This window comes from Papio anubis, chromosome 16 (genome assembly GCF_008728515.1).
Source record: "Papio anubis isolate 15944 chromosome 16, Panubis1.0, whole genome shotgun sequence".
Taxonomy (NCBI): domain Eukaryota; kingdom Metazoa; phylum Chordata; class Mammalia; order Primates; family Cercopithecidae; genus Papio; species Papio anubis.
The window spans coordinates 90,789,117-90,810,739 of NC_044991.1; the positions used below are offsets into that span (position 1 = coordinate 90,789,117).

The window sequence follows — 21,623 nt, forward strand, 5'->3', positions numbered from 1 at the left end:
CAGAAATGTGGAGGGTTCCATAGAGATGCCCCTTCCTTCTAGGAGTCGCGCTGCTCCATGGACACTCTGTGGTGGGAACAGGAACAAGGGTCCCCAGAGCTCACACAGGGCACTGCCGCCAACTCAGGCCTGACCAGCAGGTCCCTACCCTCTCTGAGACTTAAGTTCTTCACCCATAAAGTGAGAGGGAAAGAATTATTTGGAGATGGAGAGACACACATGGACGAGCCTGGAAGTGAACCCAGAGGACGTCAGCACTGCTGCCATCACTGTGGACTTTCTTGTCGGGAATCTGAAGTGAAGTGGAGGTTTTCATCCAGACGAGCCTGTTTTCTTGGGTTATTGAGTTTCTCGTGAGTTAATCTGAATCCCTGCTCATCGATGCAACTGGGAAACGGAACTTCAGAGACTGCACCATCCTGAGCACGGCACCCAGAGGGCAGCACTGGCTGGGACCCCTCTCTGGGGACCCGACATCTTTGCACCTGGAGTCCTGCCTGCTCAAGGTCACCCCATATCTGTCCCCACAGTGGCCCCAGACTCACTTGTGTGGAGCTCCGGTGGGCAGAAAACCCAGTAAACAAACAGGGCCTGCTCAGCTGAGACCGACGCACATGGGTCCAGAGGAGAGGGAACCGCCCTCACTGGCCGGAGACTCCAGCACACGCCAGGGAGATGTGCAGAGCTGAGCTGCAGCCCCTGTCTGTCCCTCTCCTAACGAAGCCCTCTTTTTCCAACTCAGCATCACTGCAAACTGGAGACCAGCCTGACCCAGGCCCCAAACGGACATTTCCACTGAAAGCCAGTACTCTGTTGGGTTCTTCCCAGGCAGTGCTGCTGGCCTACCCCAAGGTTTCCTCCTGTCGTCATGGCAAGGAGAGCCCCCTTGTCCCAGAGCTAACACCCCAGCTGCCCGCTGACCCACTGCCAGCACACACTTCCTCCTGGCACGCACAACCCCACGGGGGACCCCACGCGGGTGACCATGGCTGCTTTCATGCTGGCTGGGTGGCCTGGAATCTGGCCTGAACCCACTGCCCCCATGGTGTATCCCCTGGGCCTCTGGGTGGGAATCCCTGTGGCGGTTAGCTCCGATCCCCTCCAGCCCTGGCAACCCGACCCCCTTCCACTGTGCATAAACCTCCGCACTCTGAAAACAAGAACAAAACAACAGGAAGCCTGAGTGAGAGGCCAGGTGGAAAGTGTGGAATCCAAATGTTTTGGTCTTCACTCGGTTTTGCATCTCCGGTGACTCGGGCTGCCTTTGGGGCCAGGAGCTGTTACTGCCCGCCCCTCAGCATGCAAGGAGGCGAAGGGTAGTCGCTTGAGAGGAGCCCACACCTCCATTCTCCCATGCACCCCTCAGCCCTCCTCCAGCTCCAGCAAACGAGGTGGGGTCTGGCCTCTCTGCTGAGCCGGCTTGTCCCTCTGGACTTTATTCCACCTCCTTCCCACTGTCAATTAAAGTTCCCAGGAAGATCAACTCTTCCCTCCATTCTTCTGGATTACTGAAACACTCTTTCCAACTCTTCAACAGGCTTGAGGCATCCATGTTTAAAAACAGTCTCTCTTGACCACACGTCCCGGCCCGGCCCCCTCTCCATCTCCTCCTGCTTCATAACTACACACCTTGCTGACTCTTCCTCACTCCCCAGCACAGTTGGCCTCCACCCACATCTCTACTGAAACAACAGGCGGCTTCATGTTCACAGGGCATGTGAGGGCCCATACGCATCACCGCAGTGCGTGTCTGTCCCTCCTTCTGTGGCACTCACTCACCCCCAACGTGTCGGTCACCTGTACCGGCGCCTCTCAGCCACCCAGCCACCCCATGTCAGACGCCCTCTCCTTTTTGCTTCCTCTCTGCCCACAATATCTGCTTCTCACGGGACTTGGGGTTTTCCTCTTCCCCTCTTCAGTCACCAGCTCCTAAGCCAGAATCTTGAGGGTCATCCTTGGCCCCAAATCCTGCCAAAGTTATTTTCTAAATCTCACCAGAATCTGACCATTTCTGACCTCTCCAGCTGTGTTGTTTTGTTCTGTTTGCAAAAACTGACAAACTCATTCTAAAATTCATATGGCAATTCAAGAAATATAGACTAGCCAAAACAATTTTGAAAAAGAGAAAAGTTGGAAGACATACTTCTCAATTTCCAGACTTACTACAAAGCTGCAGTAATCAAGGCAATGTGCTACTAGCATGAGGACGGGCATGTAGATAAGTGGGACAGAATTGAGAGTCCAGAAATAACCCCCTCTACTGATGATCAATGGATTTTTGACAATGGCACAAAAACAATTTAATGGGAAAAAACCAGTCTTTTCAACAAATGCACTAGGACAACTAGATATCAAAAAAAAAATGAAGTTGGAACCCTCTCAAAAATTAACTCACACTGGATCACATATCTAAATGTAAGAACCTAAACTCTTAGAAAACACAGGGGTAAATCCTTCTGACTTTGGGTTAAGCAATGGTTTCTTAGCTATGACAACAAAACTACAAGCCATTAAAGAAAAAAAGTAATATACTGGACTTCAACAAGGTTCAAAACTTTTGTAGTTAAAATAACACTGATGGCCAGGCTCGGTGGCTCATGCCTGTAATCCAAATACTTTGGGAGGCCGAAGCAGGCAGATCACTTAAGGTCAGGAATTCAAGACCAGCCTGGCCAACATGGTAAAGCCCCATCTCTACTGAAAATGCAAAATTAACTGGGTGTGGTGGTGTGCGCCTGTAGTCCCAGCTACTTGGGAGGCTGAGGCAGGAGAATCACTTGAATCTGGGAGGCGGAGGTTGCAGTGAGCCAATGTTATGCCACTGCACTCCTGCCTGGGTAACAGAGTGAGACTCTGTCTCAAAACTAACTAACTGGCCAGGCGCAGTGGCTCAAGCCTGTAATCCCAGCACTTTGGGAGGCCGAGACGGGCAGATCAGGAGGTCAGGAGATCGAGACCATCCTGGCTAACACGGTGAAACCCCGTCTCTACTAAAAATATACAAAAAACTAGCCGGGCGAGGTGGCGGGCACCTGTAGTCCCAGCTACTCAGGAGGCTGAGGCAGGAGAATGGTGTAAACCCGGGAGGCAGAGCTTGCAGTGAGCTGAGATCTGGCCACTGCACTCCAGCCTGGGTGACAGAGCGAGACTCTGTCTCAAAAAAAAAAAAAAAAAAAACTAACTAACTAACTAACTAAATAAATAAATAAATAAATAACACTGTCAATAAGGTGAAAAGACAACCCAAAGACTGGGAGAAAATATTTGCAAATCATGTATCTGATAAAGAGCTTGTATTCGGAATAAAGAACTCTGATAACTCATAATAGGATAAATAACCCAATTTTAAAATGAGCAGAGGATTTGAATAGACATTTCTCCAAAGATAACATGGAATGGCCAATAAGCACATGAAGAGATGCCCAACAGCTAGTAATCCAGGAAATGCAAATCAAAACCACACTCAGATACCATTGCACTAAAATGACTGTAATTTTAAAGATAAACAGATAGTAACAAGTGTTGGCGAGAACCCTCATAGAATGCTGATTGGAATGTAAAATAGCACAATCGCTTGGAAAATGGCACGGCAGTTACTCAAAATGTTAAATATAGAGTTATATGACTCAGGAATTCCACTCTAGATATTTGCCCAAGAGAAATAAAAACATATGTCCACATAAAGGCTTGTACACAAGTATTTATATCAGCTTTACTCCTACTAGCCAAAAAGTGGGAAAACCCAAATGTCCATCAACTGCTGACTGGGTGATACGAAATACAGTGGCACTGTCTTTGGCAACAAAAAGGAAGGAAATTGCTTATACTCGCAATGATGTGGGTGAATCTCAGAAACATCGTGTTCAGTGAAAGAGGCCAGGGACAAAAGAGCACATACTGAACAATTCCATATTTATGAAATGTCCAGAACAGGCAAATTCATAGAGATAGAAAGTAGACTCGTGGTTGCCTAGGACTGGTGGAGGAGAAAATGGAGAATGACTGTGAATGGGCATGGGGTTTCTTTCTGGGGTGATCAAAACAGCCTAAAACTGAGCTGTGACGATAGATGCACAACCCTATGCATATGCTAAAACCATTGAGTTGTATACTTTTAATAGGTGAATTCTGTGATGTGCAAATTACATTCCAATAAAGCTGTTTTTAAACAGTGCCATGTGGATGGTCAGTGAGACACTCAAGGGACTCTCGCTTAGGGCAGGAGGTCCCAGCAAGTCCCCCTTGGTTCTCTAGACGGGGTTCTGGGAGCCTGTGTCCTGGGCCAGCCTCTGGACCATTGCGCCTCAACCCCAAGCTGGACCACCTTGGATACCTGTCACTCCTTGCTCCTGGGTCCAGCGATACAGCAGGAGAATGGGTCATGCGAGCGACATGAGACAGGCCATGGAGGTCAGAGTGAGAGCTGTTGGGTCTACTTCACCCTCCCACTCCCCAGAGCAGTCAGCACTGTATTCGTTCAACGAGGCCAAAGGAAGGCGACCTGCCTCTGTGCAGCCAGGAGGCGTCGTGACCGTCGTGACTCAAGCTCACCTCCCACCTTGGCCAGCGCTGTGTCGGGATGTGTCAGCAGCTATCCATGCAGCTGAGCCGATGGCCAGGGCCGATCCCACCTGGTAGCTAACCCAGCAGCAACAGGCCCCTGTTCTGCCTGTGCGTGCGCGTTGGCTGGGCCTGCCACGTCCTGGGACACTGTGGCTGCTCCAGCTGCCACTTCCCCGGAGAGGGCAGGCCTTCGTAGCTTTCATCATACCTCATGCAGAGGAAACTGAAAAGAAGCTGGGCCCCTGGTCGAGTATAAACTTACATATTGCCATTCGAAAGCAAAAAAAACAAAAAAAAAACACCTTTTTCCTACTTCTCCTCTCAATTCCCCATTTATTCCCTTCTTGCTGCTACTTGGGTTTAAATTAAAGCCTTGCAAGGCAGCAAGAAAAGGGTTAGAATAAAAATTTAGAAACAATTTAAGGCCCGCACGAAACCAAGCACAGGTCACAGTAGACTCCTGGGGCACCACAGCCCAGGATTCCGCTCTCTAGACCCAAAGAGCCTCTGACACCCCTGAGGTCCAGGCTGCACCCCCTCAAAGAGCCTCTGACACCCAAGGTGACACCCCGAGGTCCAGGCTGCACCCCCAGACATGGGGAGGTAAGGCCCCAGGAGGCAAACAGACTCACATCCATGTCACATGGCTCCTGGAGGAGGCAGCAGAAGAACTAGGTCCCCGCCCCAGTCTGAGGACTGCCAGGTGCTCAAACACAGCTGTTCCTGGGCCTTTCCTGGCCTGCGGGAGGAACCTGCACCGGGCGAGCAAATCAATGTCTCAGGAGGCTCCTTCAGGGTCCCTCGACCAACGGTGTGGGCAGCGGTTAGAGCAGGAACAAGCACAGACACATGTGGACAGCGCAGATATGGCCCAGCCCAGACAGTGACAGGAGGACTTGTTTGGGAAGGTTTCATACCATTGTGTCTATCTGCCCCAACTTGGAAATAAATTGTAAAACCAAGATGAAAAAATCAGTAGAAGACTTGGGAGATAGAGTCAAAGAAATATACTAGAAAAGAGAACAAAAGGACAAAGAGATAGGAGAGACAGAGGAAACACTGAGTGAGGTCTGACACCCGATTTGGGAGTTCCAGAAAGAAATAATTAAGAAAATGGGAAGGAAAAGCATAAGTTAAATAAAAAAAAAAAAATGCCCCAGGGCCGGGCGCGGTGGCTCAAGCCTGTAATCCCAGCACTTTGGGAGGCCGAGATGGGCGGATCACGAGGTCAGGAGATCGAGACCATCCTGGCTAACACGGTGAAACCCCGTCTCTACTAAGAAATACAAAAAAAAAATAGCTGGGCGAGGTGGCGGCGCCTGTAGTCCCAGCTACTCGGGAGGCTGAGGCCGGAGAATGGCGTGAACCCGGGAGGCGGAGCTTGCAGTGAGCTGAGATCCGGCCACTGCACTCCAGCCTGGGCTACAGAGCGAGACTCCGTCTCAAAAAAAAAAAAAAAAAAAAAAAAAAGCCCCAGAACTAAAGGAAATTATATTTTTAGATTAAAAGGCCCATTAAGTGCCCATAACAGTGAATAAAAAAGACCCACATCCAACCAAGCCCAACTATAAAATTTTAAAACACCAGGAATAGAAAAGACACCCTAAAAGCTTTCAAAGGGGGAAAAAGTCACAAATGAAACAATAACTAGAATAGGATCGCATCGCTTAGGAGCAGTGCGATGTTCACAGACAGCAGAGAAAGCCTCTTCCCGATTTTAAGGGAGTTGACATTCAACTTCAGGGCATACCCTCTACGCCCAGACAAAACATTGATCACGGGCAATAGTAGATAAAAAAAATCCAGATACGCACAGTCTCAAAAACTGCACATTGAATACTGAGTAAGGGGAGTGGGGCCAGGGCGGTGCCTGCGGCAGGAGTGGTGATCACTATCTACAAGAAAAACAAACCACAAAATCTTGTATGAGATGTAACACTGGTAAATACTGCTTGGTCCAGCAGTGAAACGTTGAAGATAATGGAAGATAATGCTCACTGCTACAAAGGAAGCTAGTTCTGGGGCCACAGGGAGGCCAACCAGCCCATTATACTTGGGATCATCCTGTCCCACACCTCATGAACCCCACAGTCCTGGGCAACCGACCAGTGAGGCTCCCTAGCACCAGAGCCCTTCCAGGGCAGAAGGTGTCCCCACCAAGGCCTAAAACAGAGGGTGGGGCTGTCCTGTGGAGAGCCAGAGGTTTGGCCTGCAGAGAGGGGCCCAGTAAGGGGTCAGCACGTGTGTGGGGTGAGGAGGGCGCTGGTATGGGGAAAGAGGTGGATCAAAGAAGTAAACACATTAAAGATAATGGAAACCAGCTTTCTCACTGTTGGAAGAGCAAGTTATGCCTGTGGAAAGGCAGAACTTCGGAACGAACCCTGTGTGGGAACTGGAATCAGAGGTTATCAATGCGAACTTGTGTTTTTCAATATACATCGATAGATGGAGAAGTAAATACAGACCTAGGTGAAAAAGGGTGTGTGTGTAGCATGTGTGTGTAACTGTGTGTAGCATGTAACTGTGCAAGAAGCATGTGTGTGTAACTGTGTGTGGCGTGTGTGTAACTGTGTCTAGCATGTGTGTAATCGTGTGTAGCATGTGTGTAGCATGTATATGCATAACCGTGTGTGTAGCGTGTGTGTAGTGTTGTGTGGCATGTGTAACTGTGTGTCTAGCATGTGTGTGTAACTGTGTGTGTGGCATGTGTGCATAACTGTATAGCATTGTGTAACTGTGTGTAGCGTGTGTGTAGCATGTATGTAACTGTGTGTAGTGTGTGCGTGTAGCATGTGTAACTGTGTGTGGCGTGTGTGTAACTGTGTGTAGCATGTATGTGTGTGTACACACATGCGTCTTCCCAGCCGTGTCCACTAGAGGCACAACACCCAGGTCTCAGGCTAAGCACCATTTTCTAATAAAAAGAACCCGAGTTCCAGGCCCCAAACAAGAAAGGCAAGAATAAGGAAGGACAGTGGAGCTGGACTGAGGCTATGGAAGCCTCTGTACTGAGCTTCCACTGGTCAATCAGGGACAATCTGAGCATCACAAGAAGGCTTTAGCCCGTGGATAAAACAGGAAATAATGAGTCTATAGAGACATTCATCAAAATCAAGTGATGGTTTGTTGAGGATGGAGATATTTCCAGAGTTTCAAAGTACCTTCCCCCCAGATATTTATGAATTGCAAAGGGAAAACGACTGGCATTTCCCTCTGGCATAGAGGTGCCGGGATGCCCCAGCGAATCCAGTGACCGAGTCAACATTATTAGTTCAGGGACAAGTCAGCGTCAGGCGAAGGGAGAACCTCCCACTCGGGTGTCCCTGCATAACCCAAGTCCAACCACAGGCAACACTGGACACACCCACACTGAAGGGCATTCCACCAAATAACGGCTCAGCACCCTTCCAAAAGCACGAGGTTGTGAAAGATAGGGACTGAAAACAACTTCGGACGAACGAGACGCCAGGACCACGCACAACACGCGGTTCCTAACCCACTCCCGAATGGGTCTGAGGACCAGGTGGCTGTGAGGGTGGGGCTGGAGCAGGGGAGGGCGGCCTCTGTGTTGGAAACACCCACCCACATGTCCTGGTGATGGCCTCACATCAGCAACACGCCCTCAACCACTCAGGAGAAACAGCTGGGCCCGTCACCTGAAACATTTCTGTGGCTTTGAGATTGTTTCAAAATGTATTTTTGAAAATAATGGCCGGGCGCGGTGGCTCAAGCCTGTAATCCCAGCACTTTGGGAGGCCGAGACGGGCGGATCACGAGGTCAGGAGATCGAGACCATCCTGGCTAAACCGGGGGAACCCCCGTCTCTATTAAGAAATACAAAAAAAAAAAACTAGCCGGGCGAGGTGGCGGGCGCCTGTAGTCCCAGCTACTCGGGAGGCTGAGGCAGGAGAATGGCGTGAACCTGGGAGGCGGAGCTTGCAGTGAGCTGAGATCTGGCCACTGCACTCCAGCCTGGGCGACAGAGCGAGACTCCGTCTCAACAAAAAAAAAAAAAAAAAAAAAATGAGGATGGGGGATTGTGATTTAAGTAACCAGTGGTCAGTGGAGGCCTCTGTGAGAAGAGAAGCTGGGACCAAGGAGGATCCTGAGATGCCTCGTCCGGGCAGGACGCTCCACCTCCCTCTGTCCCAGGACTGCTGCTGGAAGACCCTAAAGTCCGTGATGTACTCGGCCTGCTTCCAAAGCTGGCTGGACAGGTGCAGGTCCCAGCCCCACCCAGGTTTCTCTCGGGGATGGCCAGCTCTGTTCCTGGGGGCCTCCAGGAAAGCCCAGGGGACCAGGCACCTGGGAAAGTCTGACAAGCTTGGAAATTTCCATAAAGAAGGTGGAACCCATGCCCTAGAAACGACGGGTCCTATGGGGCTGAGAGGAAGGCGGAACAGGACTCCCTCAGCCCACACTGGACCCCCCGCGTTTGCCCCAGCCCCCAGTCTTTCCCAGCAGCGGGTCCTAGCTCCGGAGAGGGTGCCCTCGGCCCCGCCCCCGAGTGCCTCTTCAACTCCACACGCTGGAGGGCCACAGCCGCTGGGGTTCTGCTACGGGGTTTGGGGCACCTGGAGGAAACACTGGCAGGAAACACAAATGGGACCAAGGGGGAAATGAGGGCAAGTTTTGCTCTTTTTCTTTCCTTTTTTTTTAATCTCTGGAATCCAGAGAGAAGTGAAATGAAGACTTGCTGAGTGGCGCAAAGGCAGACCAGCTTTTGCTGAGTTTAGGTGAAAATGAGAGAAGGGAGAGGTGGGGGCAGGGAGCTGGCAGTTCTATAGCTTTGCACATTTCTCTCATTATTTTGCTTCTAAATCAGCCTCGCTGGTACTTTCTCTATTCAATAAAAGCCAAATGCAAGCCATGTCCTCTAATCTCTCCAACAGCAGCTCACTGCTGAGAAAATAATACAGATGTAACTTCCAGCATCACACACTTTCTTTTCCATTTATATGCAAATAGTGACCTTTCACCCAGGCTGTCTCAAAGAAGTGTTTCCTTAAAAATGCAAATAGCATGTTGCAGGCAGTTACTGTGACTGAGTCTTTCTTATATTATTATCATTATTTCTTTTAACCTTACCAACGCTGTAAAAACAACAGCTAAACTGCTCTGCAGTAATAATGACTTTCCAACCAAATCACAGGACGGGCTCTCCAGGCGGCCTGTCATCCCCGGCTGCCAACAAGGGAGGAGTGTGCCCAGCCCGGGGCAGGCAGTGTGCTGGGAGGGACACCAACAGTGTCACATCCATCCCTCCCAGGGGTGCCTGGGAGAGCCGTTCAGCCGTGTGACCAGGCCTCACACCCAGGCCGGGTGCCCGGAACCCAGGCGACACCAAGCAAACCGCTCCACACTGCTCCATGCAGACACACGCAGGATTTTCCTTCTGGGGCAAGAACATCCTCAGCTCCAAGTGGGGTTCAACCCTGTGACCCCAGTCCAGCACATTCGCCCCACACCCAGGACAAGGAACCCAGAGGGGGGACCTCCAGAAATAGGGGGCTCCCAAGAGCCCACCCAGGGCAACAGGAACGATGCTACAGGAGGAGAAGCCAGGGAGCAGGGAAAGGACACAACTACAGGCACTGGGGTAAGGGGCTCCCTCCTGCTCCCCTGACCATCTCTCCTGACTAGGCCAGGCCACAGGCTGGGGAGAAGCCCACAAAAGACACCCACTCTATCAGCCGCACCTGCCCACCAGCCCACCTCTGTCTGTGGCTGCTGCCTCCAAGGGCTGCTCGAGGCCTGACCCACCCATGGTGCTCAGGAGGGGAGGGAAGGTGGCCAGGCTCACCCATGGGCCTTGCCTCACTAGGCCACCATCAGAGACACTTTTTCAGATCAGGCACAACTGGACTCACCTGCCTGAATCCTGGGGTATGGGAGGGGGGAGAACACAGAGAAAACAAAGGCAGTAAGAAGGGGCTGCGATGGAACAGGCCTGGTCCAACCGGTATCCCAGATGCAAGATAAGAATTAAGAGGGTATGAGGCCAGGCACGGTGGCTCAAGCCTGTAATCCTAACACTTTGGGAGGCCAAGGCGGGTGGATCACTCGAGGGCAAGAGTTAAAGACCAGCCTGGCCAACATGGTGAAACCCCATCTCCACTAAAGATACAAAAATTAGCCAGGTGTGGTGGCACAAGCCTGTAATCTCAGCTACTTGGAGGCCAAGGCAGGAGAATTGCTGAACCCGGGAGGCGGAGGTTGCAGGGAGCCAAGATCACGCCACTGCCCTCCAGCCTGGGCAACAGGGTGAGACTCCATCTTTAAAAAAAAAAGAAAAAGAGGGTATGGCCAGAGCCAGTAGGGCTGGGTTGGCCTCGCAGGATCAAGAGGTCCCACTCTGGAATTCTGCTCCAGCATTTTCGTTCCTCTGTCCCAGAAATTTTTCTTAGAACCCTTCAGCTTTCCAGCCCAAAAAGAGAAGAAACTGCCATCTCCTTCTTCCTTAAACCCACATTTTACTGAGGCCTTACTCCCACGAGGACGGGCATCCCACATTCCCTTTCGGGTCTGCCCACACCCTGGCTCATCCCAGTTCAGAAAGGAGAGGGCTCGAGGGAAGCTCCAGGCCTTCACAACAGTTCTGTTTTCCTCCTCTAACCCCAGGCTCTGCCACTGCAGGGCTCCTGCCCACATTCCTGTTTGGGTCGGGTGAGCCCAGGCAGCTGCTCTCTGGTGGCCTCAACTGCAGCCCCAGCTCCGGGCTCAGAGCAGCCCTTCTGCTGCTTTTCAGGCTTAGAAAAATTATGGGGGGCGAGGGGATGTGTATGCTCATTTCCCAGCCTGGATGGACAGTGGTCAGTAAACGACGCCAACACAGAACACATCTGGGGAAAACACACACTTTACAGACACCAGAGGCTGCCTGGGCTCTGAGTGACTGGGCAGGAAGTGGGTGGCCAGCAGGAGGGGCTGGCAGGGGAGAACTCACCAGGTCCAGGAGGTCCCAAGGCCATCAGAGGGCTCTCCAGGAAGAGGAATTGGACTCTAACTCTTAGATCAAAGTGGGTTTGGGTTCCTCCAGATGCCAGAGGCGTAGGGAGTCAGCCAAGCACAAAGGCTCAGACCCTGGGGATGAAGGGAGCTCCACATCCAGTAGCAGGTTCTGACTTAGAAGCTGCATCTGCGATTTGCAGCCAGGCAAGCCCAGGTCGCCAGGTGGATGACGCTCCACAGGGAACCACAGGGAAGGGGTGTAGGGCCCAGAGTCCTGGAGCTGATCCCCGGGATGGGCTCCAGGCAGCCTCCTAGGGATGGCTTCACTTTGTCTTTCCTGTCTGGCTGATGCACCTGGGAAGTCGACTCCCTACTTACAGGACTTACCGCTGGATAAGGGAAGGCAGCAAGCTCACAGCACCTCATAACTCGTAAAAATTGGGCAAATTTAGCCGGGCACCGTGGCTCACGCCTGTGACACCAGCACTTTGGGAGGCTGAGGTGGGCAGATCACCTGAGGTGAGGAGTTCGAGACCAGCCTGGTCAACATGGCAAAACCCCATCTCTACTAAAAAAAAAAAAAAATACAAAAATTAGCCAGGCGTGGTGGCACACACCTGCAGTCCCAGCTACTCGGGAGGCTGAGGCAGACAGAATTCCCTTGAACCTGGAGGCGGAGGTTGCAGCCGAGATGGCGCCACTGCACTCCAGCCTGGGCGACAGAGCAAGACGCCATCTCAAAAAAAAAAAAAAAAAAAAAAAATTGGGCCAATTTGTCTATGTGTGTCATGGGGAGGGAACAAACACCTCACAGCCAACCACTTTGATGCGTTGGTGACATGGCTGGGTCATGGCTCACCAAAGCTAGGGTTGGGCATGGCCTTCGTGGAAATAAAATGAGGAAGCACAAAACTCTACATAAGCCAGCCAGAACAAAATCAGACCACTGAAGAAAAAAAAATGACTGTAAGAGGTATCTCTTTAATGTGCATTCATAGTCTAACATTTTATCTGGGCAGACATGATCTCAAATAACCAGAAGGCAGGGCTCAACCTCAAGAAGGAACAGAGTGGAGGAAAAATTCAGAACCACTCGATTGAGCATTTAAGCAGCTTTTCTTCCCAACACAAGTCTCCTTCCAACCTCAAAGCTAAAATGTGGATCCTCCCCTGGTCCAGACCAGCTTTGAAAACTCCATGTGCCGTGTGGACAAGGGGGCCCCTAGGCAAAATTGGGGTGTCCCCCTCAGGCCCAGCAGGTCCTAGACTTGGGGTGTCCCCCTTGGGCTCAGCAGGTCCTAGACTTGGGGTGGCCTCATTGGGTCCAGCTGCCCCAGACTTGGGGTGGCCTCATTGGGTCCAGCTGCCCCAGACTTGGGATGCTTTCCTCAGGCCCGGCACCCCCAGAGGTGGTTGCCTGCAGGCTCTCCCGGGAGGCAAGCAGGGACACCCATCAGCCTGATGCAATGTCACAGCAGGGACATTACATCCAGAGAGCGGGATTTCAAATGTGAGACACGTGAGAGTAAAGGTAAGTAAAGGGTGGGATTTCAAACGTGAGACACGTGAGAGTAAAGGTAAGTAAAGGAAGGCCCAGGGGTGGCATCTGTACTAAGCCTTGAAAGAGAAGCAAAAATTCAACTGCAGGAGATGAAGGGACATAGGGAGGTACGTTAGGGAATCTTGGGTAACAACCCAGTTTGGGACGGAGAATAAGGTTGGAGGGCAGGCTGGGGACAGGCTCCAGACGTCTCCCAGGCGGTGAGGAAGAGACACAAGGGCAGTAAGGGTCATACTGTGGTCTGCGGGCAGCTTGGGGCACTGGGAAGCTCAGAGCCTGGTGAGCAAGTGTTCGGTCAGCAGTAACCGGGCAGGCCGCTTTGAACCATCCCTGGGATCCCCGGGACGGTAAATACCCTGGGAAAGTCAGAGCCGAGAGGGAGCTTGTCCCCCAGCTCTAAGTCTTGTGAAGAATGGGCAGCACCTTCAGTTAGGAGCCACTTGGGCTGCCGACAGAGCATGACTGCTAAAGCCATTTGATTTTCAGAATTCAAAAAACTCTGTAGGTGTGAAGACCCAAGTCTGGCTTTGACAAGCTCAGCAAGGTGCACACAGGGATTGGGACGCGTCTTGGGACCGGCTCACCGTGGGTTTGTGGGTCTGGCTCACTGGGAGACCACCCCAGGCACCTGCTGCTGTCAGTTTGTGGTCCGAGAGTCTCAGGGACCTTCTAGGGCCTTCTAAAGCAGGCCCTGGGGCACATGGAGCCTCCAAGCTCCCGCTCAGGCAGGGCAGGTCAGCCACTGGCAGCTCTGAGGGTCCCTGGGCTGGGGAGATGTGGGGGGTCCCCCAGGACAAGGTAAGAGGCTCTAACCGCCCTGACCCAGGGCCCCCTCTTCTCACACCCCTCCTCTGATGTGTGGATTGCAGGCAGCAAAATGGGAAAAAAAGAAGAGGACCCAGATGGCTTCTGCCCCAGCCCTCAGACCACTGTTGAACACGATGGAGGTGTGAAGCCAGGCGTGAGAGAGAGGTGGGGCCAGCAAGCTCATCTGTCAGCAGCTCAGGCCATATGGTGCCTCCACTTTTCCTCCCCAGCATCTAGGTCTCAAGTGCTCACCCCCACCTTGCTGGCCACCCTGACTCATGCCGAGCGCTGCAGCCTACTTCCTGAGGACCGTCCAACCTGCACCCTCCTGGCACGGGCCATACTCCCAGGCCACAGTCCCAAACAAACCCCAAGGCACAGCGAATGTATCCAGTCGACTCCGAGCAACTCCAGGACAAACCACACACTCAGTTGCCTGAGCACAAAGTCACCCTCTTGAAGGCTGGGGCTGCTGAGTGGAGGCTCCCGGTGCTGCAGGACGAGGGATGGCAGGAGGGCCACAGACACCCACAGCTGTGTGGACATCCTCTCTCCTCTGCAAGGCCTGGACTCCAATCCTCGCCAAGGCAGATGTACTCAGCCAGGGCAGATTAAAGCATCCTGAGTTGCTTTCATTCCCGATTAAAATAACATTGCATTTTTTAAGTGCAAATTGTAAAACAAAATTTTAAAAAAAGGATGAAGTGATGGGTGAAACCAATCTTCCCACAAGGAAAGCTCCTAATGGCATTAACCGTGGGGAGAAAAGATCACGCTTGTATCGGGTTGGTTCCTCCAACACTGAAGATAAACAGGAAGACATTTTCAAACTATGCTTTCCACTTGCAAGTATCCATTAATCTCTTCTCTCTGAAGCAGGTTCCATGGAAGCCTGAGATCAAAAACATTTTAATTCAGGTGAAATTCCTCTGGCTTATTTTTGTTTTGAGTTTTTTAAAGTGACATTTGGGGAAATTTTGTCTGAAAGACAGAAAAATGCTGGGAACCTCAAGAGGCCATGGAAGCACATTCCACCCCAAGGCCCCCAGCAAACACTCTGGGCTGGACAGTGGGCTGCCCCCAGTGGGGTTGTCCTGAAGCGGGGGTGGGTCCTGTGGTCTCCAAGGAGCAGAAAACCCACAGGGGAGCAGCACAGCAGCCACTGCTCTCTTCTCTTCTGGGAAACACAGCGTTTCTCCGTCTGACTAATCTAATGATGCTGGTTCCCAAAGACCATTTTCCTGTAAACTCACACCACAAAATTCCTGTTAAAATTACATCGTAGACAACTAACTTCTGGTTTATTCATGAGTGAGTTCACAAGGAAAATGCAGAGGGGGAGGATCTAAGATGAGGAGGATGGGAGAGAGGAAGAAAGAGAAGACCCCCCGGTCCCCCGCAGGCACCCTGCTCCACTCTCCCGCCCAGCCTCCTGCAAGAGAACAGGCAACAAAAGAGGGGCTCTGAGATGTGTCTTCCAGCACTGGGACAGGCAGAGCATCCACTCTCCAAGATGCCTGAGTAAAATGAAAGTCTGGCTGACCATCCAGTGCCTGCCTGCCCACAGTACCAGGTGACGGCCAGCAGCCCCCACACCCCACAGCTAATCCCCGACCCCTGCTCCAGCTGGGTCAGTTCTCTACCTCCTCATCCACTCCAGGCCTGGTGCTGGCCAGTGTTCTGGTTGTTCCTGGTCTCGTCCCCACCCTGAGCCCCCACAGAGGGACTGGGTGGCCCCAAGCCCTCCTCAGTCTTTTCCAAAGTAGACGTGCCTTTTGCACGGAGTCCATCCAGAAAGAGCTCAGCCCCCACCAGCCTGCCCAGCGCCACCGAGCAGCTGCTGGAGGCCCCAGGTTTCTCTCTGGCACTTTGTCAGTTTTCAGGAACCTCTCCTGCTCTCTCTGCACAGCACTGGGTTGTGCAAACCGGCCTTCCGAGCAGCGTAGCCATCACCAGACTGAGCAGCACCCTGAAGGCGGTTAGTCAGGCCTCTGACCCCGTCTCCCCAGTGCAGAGGGGTGTGGGTCTCCTCTGCCCCCCACACCACCACGAATGTCATTGTCTGCACATTCAGTGACCCCAGGCCAGAGAGGAAGGGAGTGAGTCTCTGGGCAGCACCAGGGAGAGCACCCACCACGTCCACAGCCAGGGCACAGGCCAAGCGCCAGCCACCATCCAGGCTGTCTGTGGAGCCAGCACTGCCGTTGGTCAGCTGCCAGAGCTGCCCAGAGTGCACCCCATGGCCACATACCCTCTACCAGCCTCTCCCTGACATCTCTGGGCACTAACAGAGCTTCCAAGCAGAGGCTGCTGCAACCCCCAGACCAGAGCAACTTTGCATCCCGCACGGCTAGACGGGGTCATCTCAGAGAGTTTTTCGCGCTCACACACCTGGGGCATTCAAGGCAGTGGGTGATCACTGCCTTTGCCAGAATCTACCAATGGGGGGCCAGAGCTTTGGCTCTGAACAACTGAGGCCACCTCCAGAGCTGTGGGCAACGACTGAGGGTCACACCAGCCCCCGAGTGGCACTGTGGACAGAAGCAGCCCCCCTGCCTTGGGTAAGCTCCCAGGCCCTCGGGCGGCTCCAGAGTGGAAAGGTCTCTTTGTCCACCTCTCCGTGGCTCCTGCACAGGCTGCTGGATCAGAAAACACCCCTGTGAAGTTCGTCACCATCCAGGTGCCCAGGGGGCCAGGGGCCCCTGTAGGAGTCTCAGTCTCTACAGGACAGAAGAATCCAGAAATCTGCCTCCTTCTCTTTGAAAACAAACTGCCCTCTAAGCCCTGACCCAGCCTCCTCTGCACAAGGAACAGCTACCCAGGGAGACAGGGCAGGGTCCTGCCCCCACTGGTAGCAGCACCCGGGCTGGTACCACAGGACTCCAATCCCTGCTCTCGTACTCTTTTGTTTACTGTTAATTAACAGGGCCATATGGAAGGAGGCGATAATCACAGCCAAGGACCAATGGGAGGGGAGCCCTGGGTGGCAGGGAGCCTGGGGGCCGAGGGGAGCCTCCCTCAGTCAGCCCTGGGTGAGGACACAGCACCCCCACTCCCCAGGCCACAGTGAGGCCAAGGCAGGCTCTGCCAGCACCTCAGAGGAGACAGAGCCAGTGCACACCCCTCAGCACCAAGCGGGCCCCCCCAGGCCCGCCCCAACATCCCTCCCACCTTTTGTGCACTCAGCCACTGGCGTTGGAGGTGTCCTCGGGTTTCTGTGATTTAAAAAAAAAAAAAAAAAAAGCTACAAGGGCAAAATTCTCCACCTCCCTCTCCCAAAAGGATAATTATAATCACCGCTGTCATTACCATCGTTATCGTGACAGGACCCAACCCGCCTGCAGCCACAGAACCCCCCGCACCACCGCAGATGTTTTGTTTCCAAAATTAAACACCCAACTTTACCAGCCAATGATGTCCACTGATTCAAAGGTGATGCTGAGACAAGCAAAGCCCCTGGTGACTCAGAGGAGCAGTGAGAGCCCACCACTCCAGCACAAAGCCACCAGCATTTGTTTATTTTCCTGGTTTGTGAATTCGATGGACAGAACCAAAGTCCACGGCCCCACAACTACAGACAATGGCATTAAGGTGCTCAACGCCTAAACCAACTTCTTAGCTAACCCTGATTTTTAGTTTTAAATACAAAAATCCAGTTACACTACCACCATAGCCAACCACACTCCACAGCCTCACGGACACGCAGCGAGAAAAGGGGCTGAGAAGCGGCCGATATTTACTTCTACACGTCTGTCCCACAAACGCATGCACCCTAGATATTGATCCTTAAGTTGAGAAATGAGTGACATGCAGACAAATCGTTCACGTGAGCCCCTCTGCTCAGTACCTTGGGTAGGGGTCACACGTGACACGCCCCAGACTCTGAGACCCTGCTTCAGAGGGGCCAGTGCCCTCCCCAGGTACGGAGCCGCTGGGTCCCACGGCCACAGACATATCCGTTGCTCCTCTTCCAGAAATGCGCATAAAGTTTCTTGTTTTGATATGCACTCCCCCTCCCCTAATGTCTCCTCTGTCAGATGCACAACATGTCCCCTGGAATCTCAGAGGAGCATGAACAACAGAGAGGCAGGAGAAAAACAGCACACGGCAGGCCAGGGAGGAGAAGAAAGCCCCCGTCCTCCAGAGCAGTTTCAAAAAGCCATCCTCAGACCTGCTTTTCCTGCAAAGAGAACCTTCATCTTAGAAATCAACTCTGTCCGCGCACCCTCTCCCTGTCTCTGTCCAAGAGGAAAAGCCAGCATTGGGTATCTGCCTTTGTCAGAAAGAACGTAACATTGACTTACCTTTCCCCACAGCTATTGTCTGTCCTCTTTCAAAATGACATCACGGAAAGCAATCATGAAATTTACATGGGGGGTGCAGGGTGGACTGGGGGAGGAGAGGGAAGGCAGCTGCCTCCCGTACAGCGGTCACATGTGGGGAAGCCTGCGTGCGGGTTTCAATTAAATATCTTCTCCCCTTAGTGTGCGAACTCCTAAGCCAGCTAAAGGCGACGTCTCATTTACTTAATGACTGCTCTCATTAGCAGCGGTGGCACGGGCTGGCGGAGGAGGCTCCTTTGTAAATACGCTACCCATGAACCCTTGGGGCTCCAATATATCTGTTTACTCTCTGAGGTGAAATAAATTTACAGTATAGCATCAGAAAGATGGATCTGCTGAACTGGGGGTGAGAGGTGTCCCAGGCCGGTGGAGCCCTGTCCCCTGCTCTGAGCCTTGGCCAACAGAAGGTGCCTACATTTGTCCACCCTGATTCATAATCAATGTGCAGCATGATTGAGTTTTTTGAAAAAGCAAAATACACAAAAGGGCAGAGAGCATTACAACCACCACATTCACCCCCCTCTGCTTTCTCTGCCAGTGGTTCAGTCCAATAATTCCTAATAGCAGCAACCGGAATGACAGATGCCCGGGGTTAGCATGGCTACAGCGAAAGTACTTGACAATATTTATTGGTGGTTAGGAATATGACCTACCGTCATAAAGAACGGGCTGCAGAATTTATTACTCAGATGAACCGGGAATATTACATACTGGCTCATCTGCATATTCAAGTACCCGTGACTTAAATGGATACGTATTTTTTAACGGCATAAAAGGTAACTATAGCCACAGACCAAAAAACAAAGTCATGCACACAAAGAATAGATCAGGAAAAGACATTTTTCTGTGGTCACACTTTCCCTTTCACTTTAATTTTTACAATAATAAAAACCTTCCCAAAGAGAACTCAGGGATCCCTGAGGCCTGGGTATCCCACCCCCTAAAAAGACTAAGTTTATTCCAACCAGAGCGAAGCCCAAGTTTTCTGCTCTTTTTCTGATTCTTTTACAAATGGCCTGAAAGGAGCTATCCAATGAAAATCAGGAAGAGAAAAACCCATAACACACACAATGGAAGTGCCCACCCACTCTCCATGCAGCCTGACTGTCTGCCTTCTCATCTGCCAGTTTGTGATTTTTTTTTTCCCCACATTCAGGGATAAATGTAGGAATTTCTTAAGTAAGAGTACTCAAGGGCCAGAGTATTCTTGTCTGCGGCCCAAATCTCCTTCTTGTACTGATAAATCAGGCAAACAATTGTCCATTATCATAATCAGAATGTTAGAAACAAAACTGTGAAACACAAGGGTGAAAACTCAATGTGAGACACCTGCAAAGATGCTGCCATCCAAGGCCAGCTGGAGAACAAGAAAATTCACGTCTCAGAAGTTCAGTGCAGAGATTTCAACAGACAGTAAACATCATTTCTTGGTAAATTATGCGAGAACACAATACCCCAATTAATTAGCACCAAAGGGCTCGGGCCACCAAAAGTGTGAATGAGGCAGAACTGAAACATTTAGCCTTCTCTAACAGACCATGTTTTGAAAATCTTAGTGGCTTATTTTTAACATACAATTTGTGCTTTACACATTACATACAAACCAATAAGCTTCACCCCACAGGCAAGTATCTTAGGTTCTTGTACACACACACTATCCTCAACAAATAAAACACAAAATGCACACAGAGCAATTGTTTAGATTGAGCACAAGGAAATAAATGCCAGCCTGCACTGGTCAAACTGAGGATGAAATATTAATTAGTCAAATGAGAACAGTTTGAGGTTTCCACAATGACTGCCTACCATTTTTAAATTCTGTCCTAAACTTCTATCCATCAGTACAAAAGGACACACTCGGCTGAGAGCACTCCTGAAAGCCGTTTCTATCTCCTCTGGACATGCTGTGAGTGCCAGAACGTCTTCCAGCCCAAACCTTCGGCATTCAGAAATTCTATTAAACTCTTATCGGCAGGCTGCAGGCTCCGGGCGGCTTGCGGGCCATTGTTCCGTGATGAAGATAGAATCAAAGGGAGGGCCGTTGCTGAATCAGCCTTATTTCCCAGCAACACCCAAGGTTTCATGAAAGCGACTTAATTCAGATATGCAGCAGTCACACCTAAGAAGCCACAATGAAGCAGAGGTGGCAGCAGGGAGAGATCAACCTGTACACCGCGGGCTTCGTGAGGCCCAAGAGTTTTTTCAGGAAATAGAAATTATATTTGTGAAAACCTAAGTCTTTCGGCATTTCTCACTTCCCCTTTTGCACAATCACAGGCCTCCTGAGGTGCGGCGCTCTGGTGGTCGCGAATGGGCCCCCAGACCCTCTGTGGGCTGCTCAGAATGTGCCTGGAAACTTACAGCTGGTGCCTGCTGGCAGGACCTGGAGGGCCCTGGGAGCTCCCGCCGGGAGGTCAAAGTGGCATGAGCAGTTCAGAAGAGGAGCTGTGATGAGTAAAGGGTCGCACTCGCTACCTGACACGTCAAGAGAACAAAGGAGTCCAGGGGAAAGCGCAGGGCCGAAAAGGGGCCGCCGCCCTGCAGCCGGGGAGGGAGCCTGAGCGGTGGGTGGATCCCAAGTCTGATCAGCACTTCGGACAGCGCTCTCCCCCCAGAGCGCCTCCGTCTTTGTTCTCCGCACAGGGAAGCTCCTGAGCTCGCGCCGGTTTTCAGCCATCGCCAAGCTCGGGGCTCCGGGCTGAGACAGAGAATCCCAAACCCCAGCAGACCCCTGCTTGTGAGTGACAACAGCAAGGTATAGTCTCAAACGTATTTTCTTAGAGAGGGTGAGAATTTGTCAGGATTTTTGAAACCATAAAATATTTTCTCTTGCATAACTAAGCATGGGGTTAGTTCCTTCGGGTTTTATTCCATAAAATCCTGTGGGAAACTCACATGTGACTTTTCCATAATATGTTTGGAAAGATCCACCAGGAAATAACTCCTGTCTGATTGGCGGGTCCTCAGACTCCACACGGGGAGGGAAAGGGGAGATTTGCAAAACCAAACTTGCGCCGCGGCCGCACTCACTGAGAAAGTGCTTTGTGTGAGTGGGGGAGCAGGCTTAATGATCGCTTAGCTGGTAAGATCATTTCAAATAAAGTGTAATTACTTGTGCAAATCTGCACACAGACATTCCAAGTGTCAGTTCATTTGCTTCATAAAAACTCTTTCAAGTAATTTTGGTCTAAACTTTCTGCATCTGTAATTGGCACCACCTTCTCCGGTGACCAGCTGGGGGTGAGGGTTTTCTTGTTTCCTTCTGAAAGCTTCCCCGCAGATGGGCGCCTGCCTTAATGCTGCAGACGACAATTAGGGCCGTTGTGTGAGGCCGAGATGGTGAGCATTAATATTGTATAGAACAGCTGAGGGCGGGGGTGCTGCCCCAGGCCGGCCCT

At 51.6% G+C, this 21,623-nt stretch overlaps 1 protein-coding gene across 7 annotated transcripts in view; it reads right to left on the bottom strand.

The window, feature by feature from the left end:
- Positions 1-21,623, bottom strand: part of MYT1 (myelin transcription factor 1) — a 115,226-nt gene that overhangs the window by 58,309 nt on the left and 35,294 nt on the right. For 3 of the 7 annotated variants that reach the window (XM_031656916.1, XM_031656912.1, XM_031656917.1), the window contains exon 1: positions 18,187-21,537. The exons of 3 other annotated variants lie outside the window; for them this stretch is intronic. The gene's annotated coding sequence lies outside the window, so the exon portion shown is untranslated. Of the gene's footprint in view, positions 1-18,186; positions 21,538-21,623 lie in introns of those variants that run through there. One more of the 7 variants, XM_003904455.5, reaches the window with a different exon arrangement.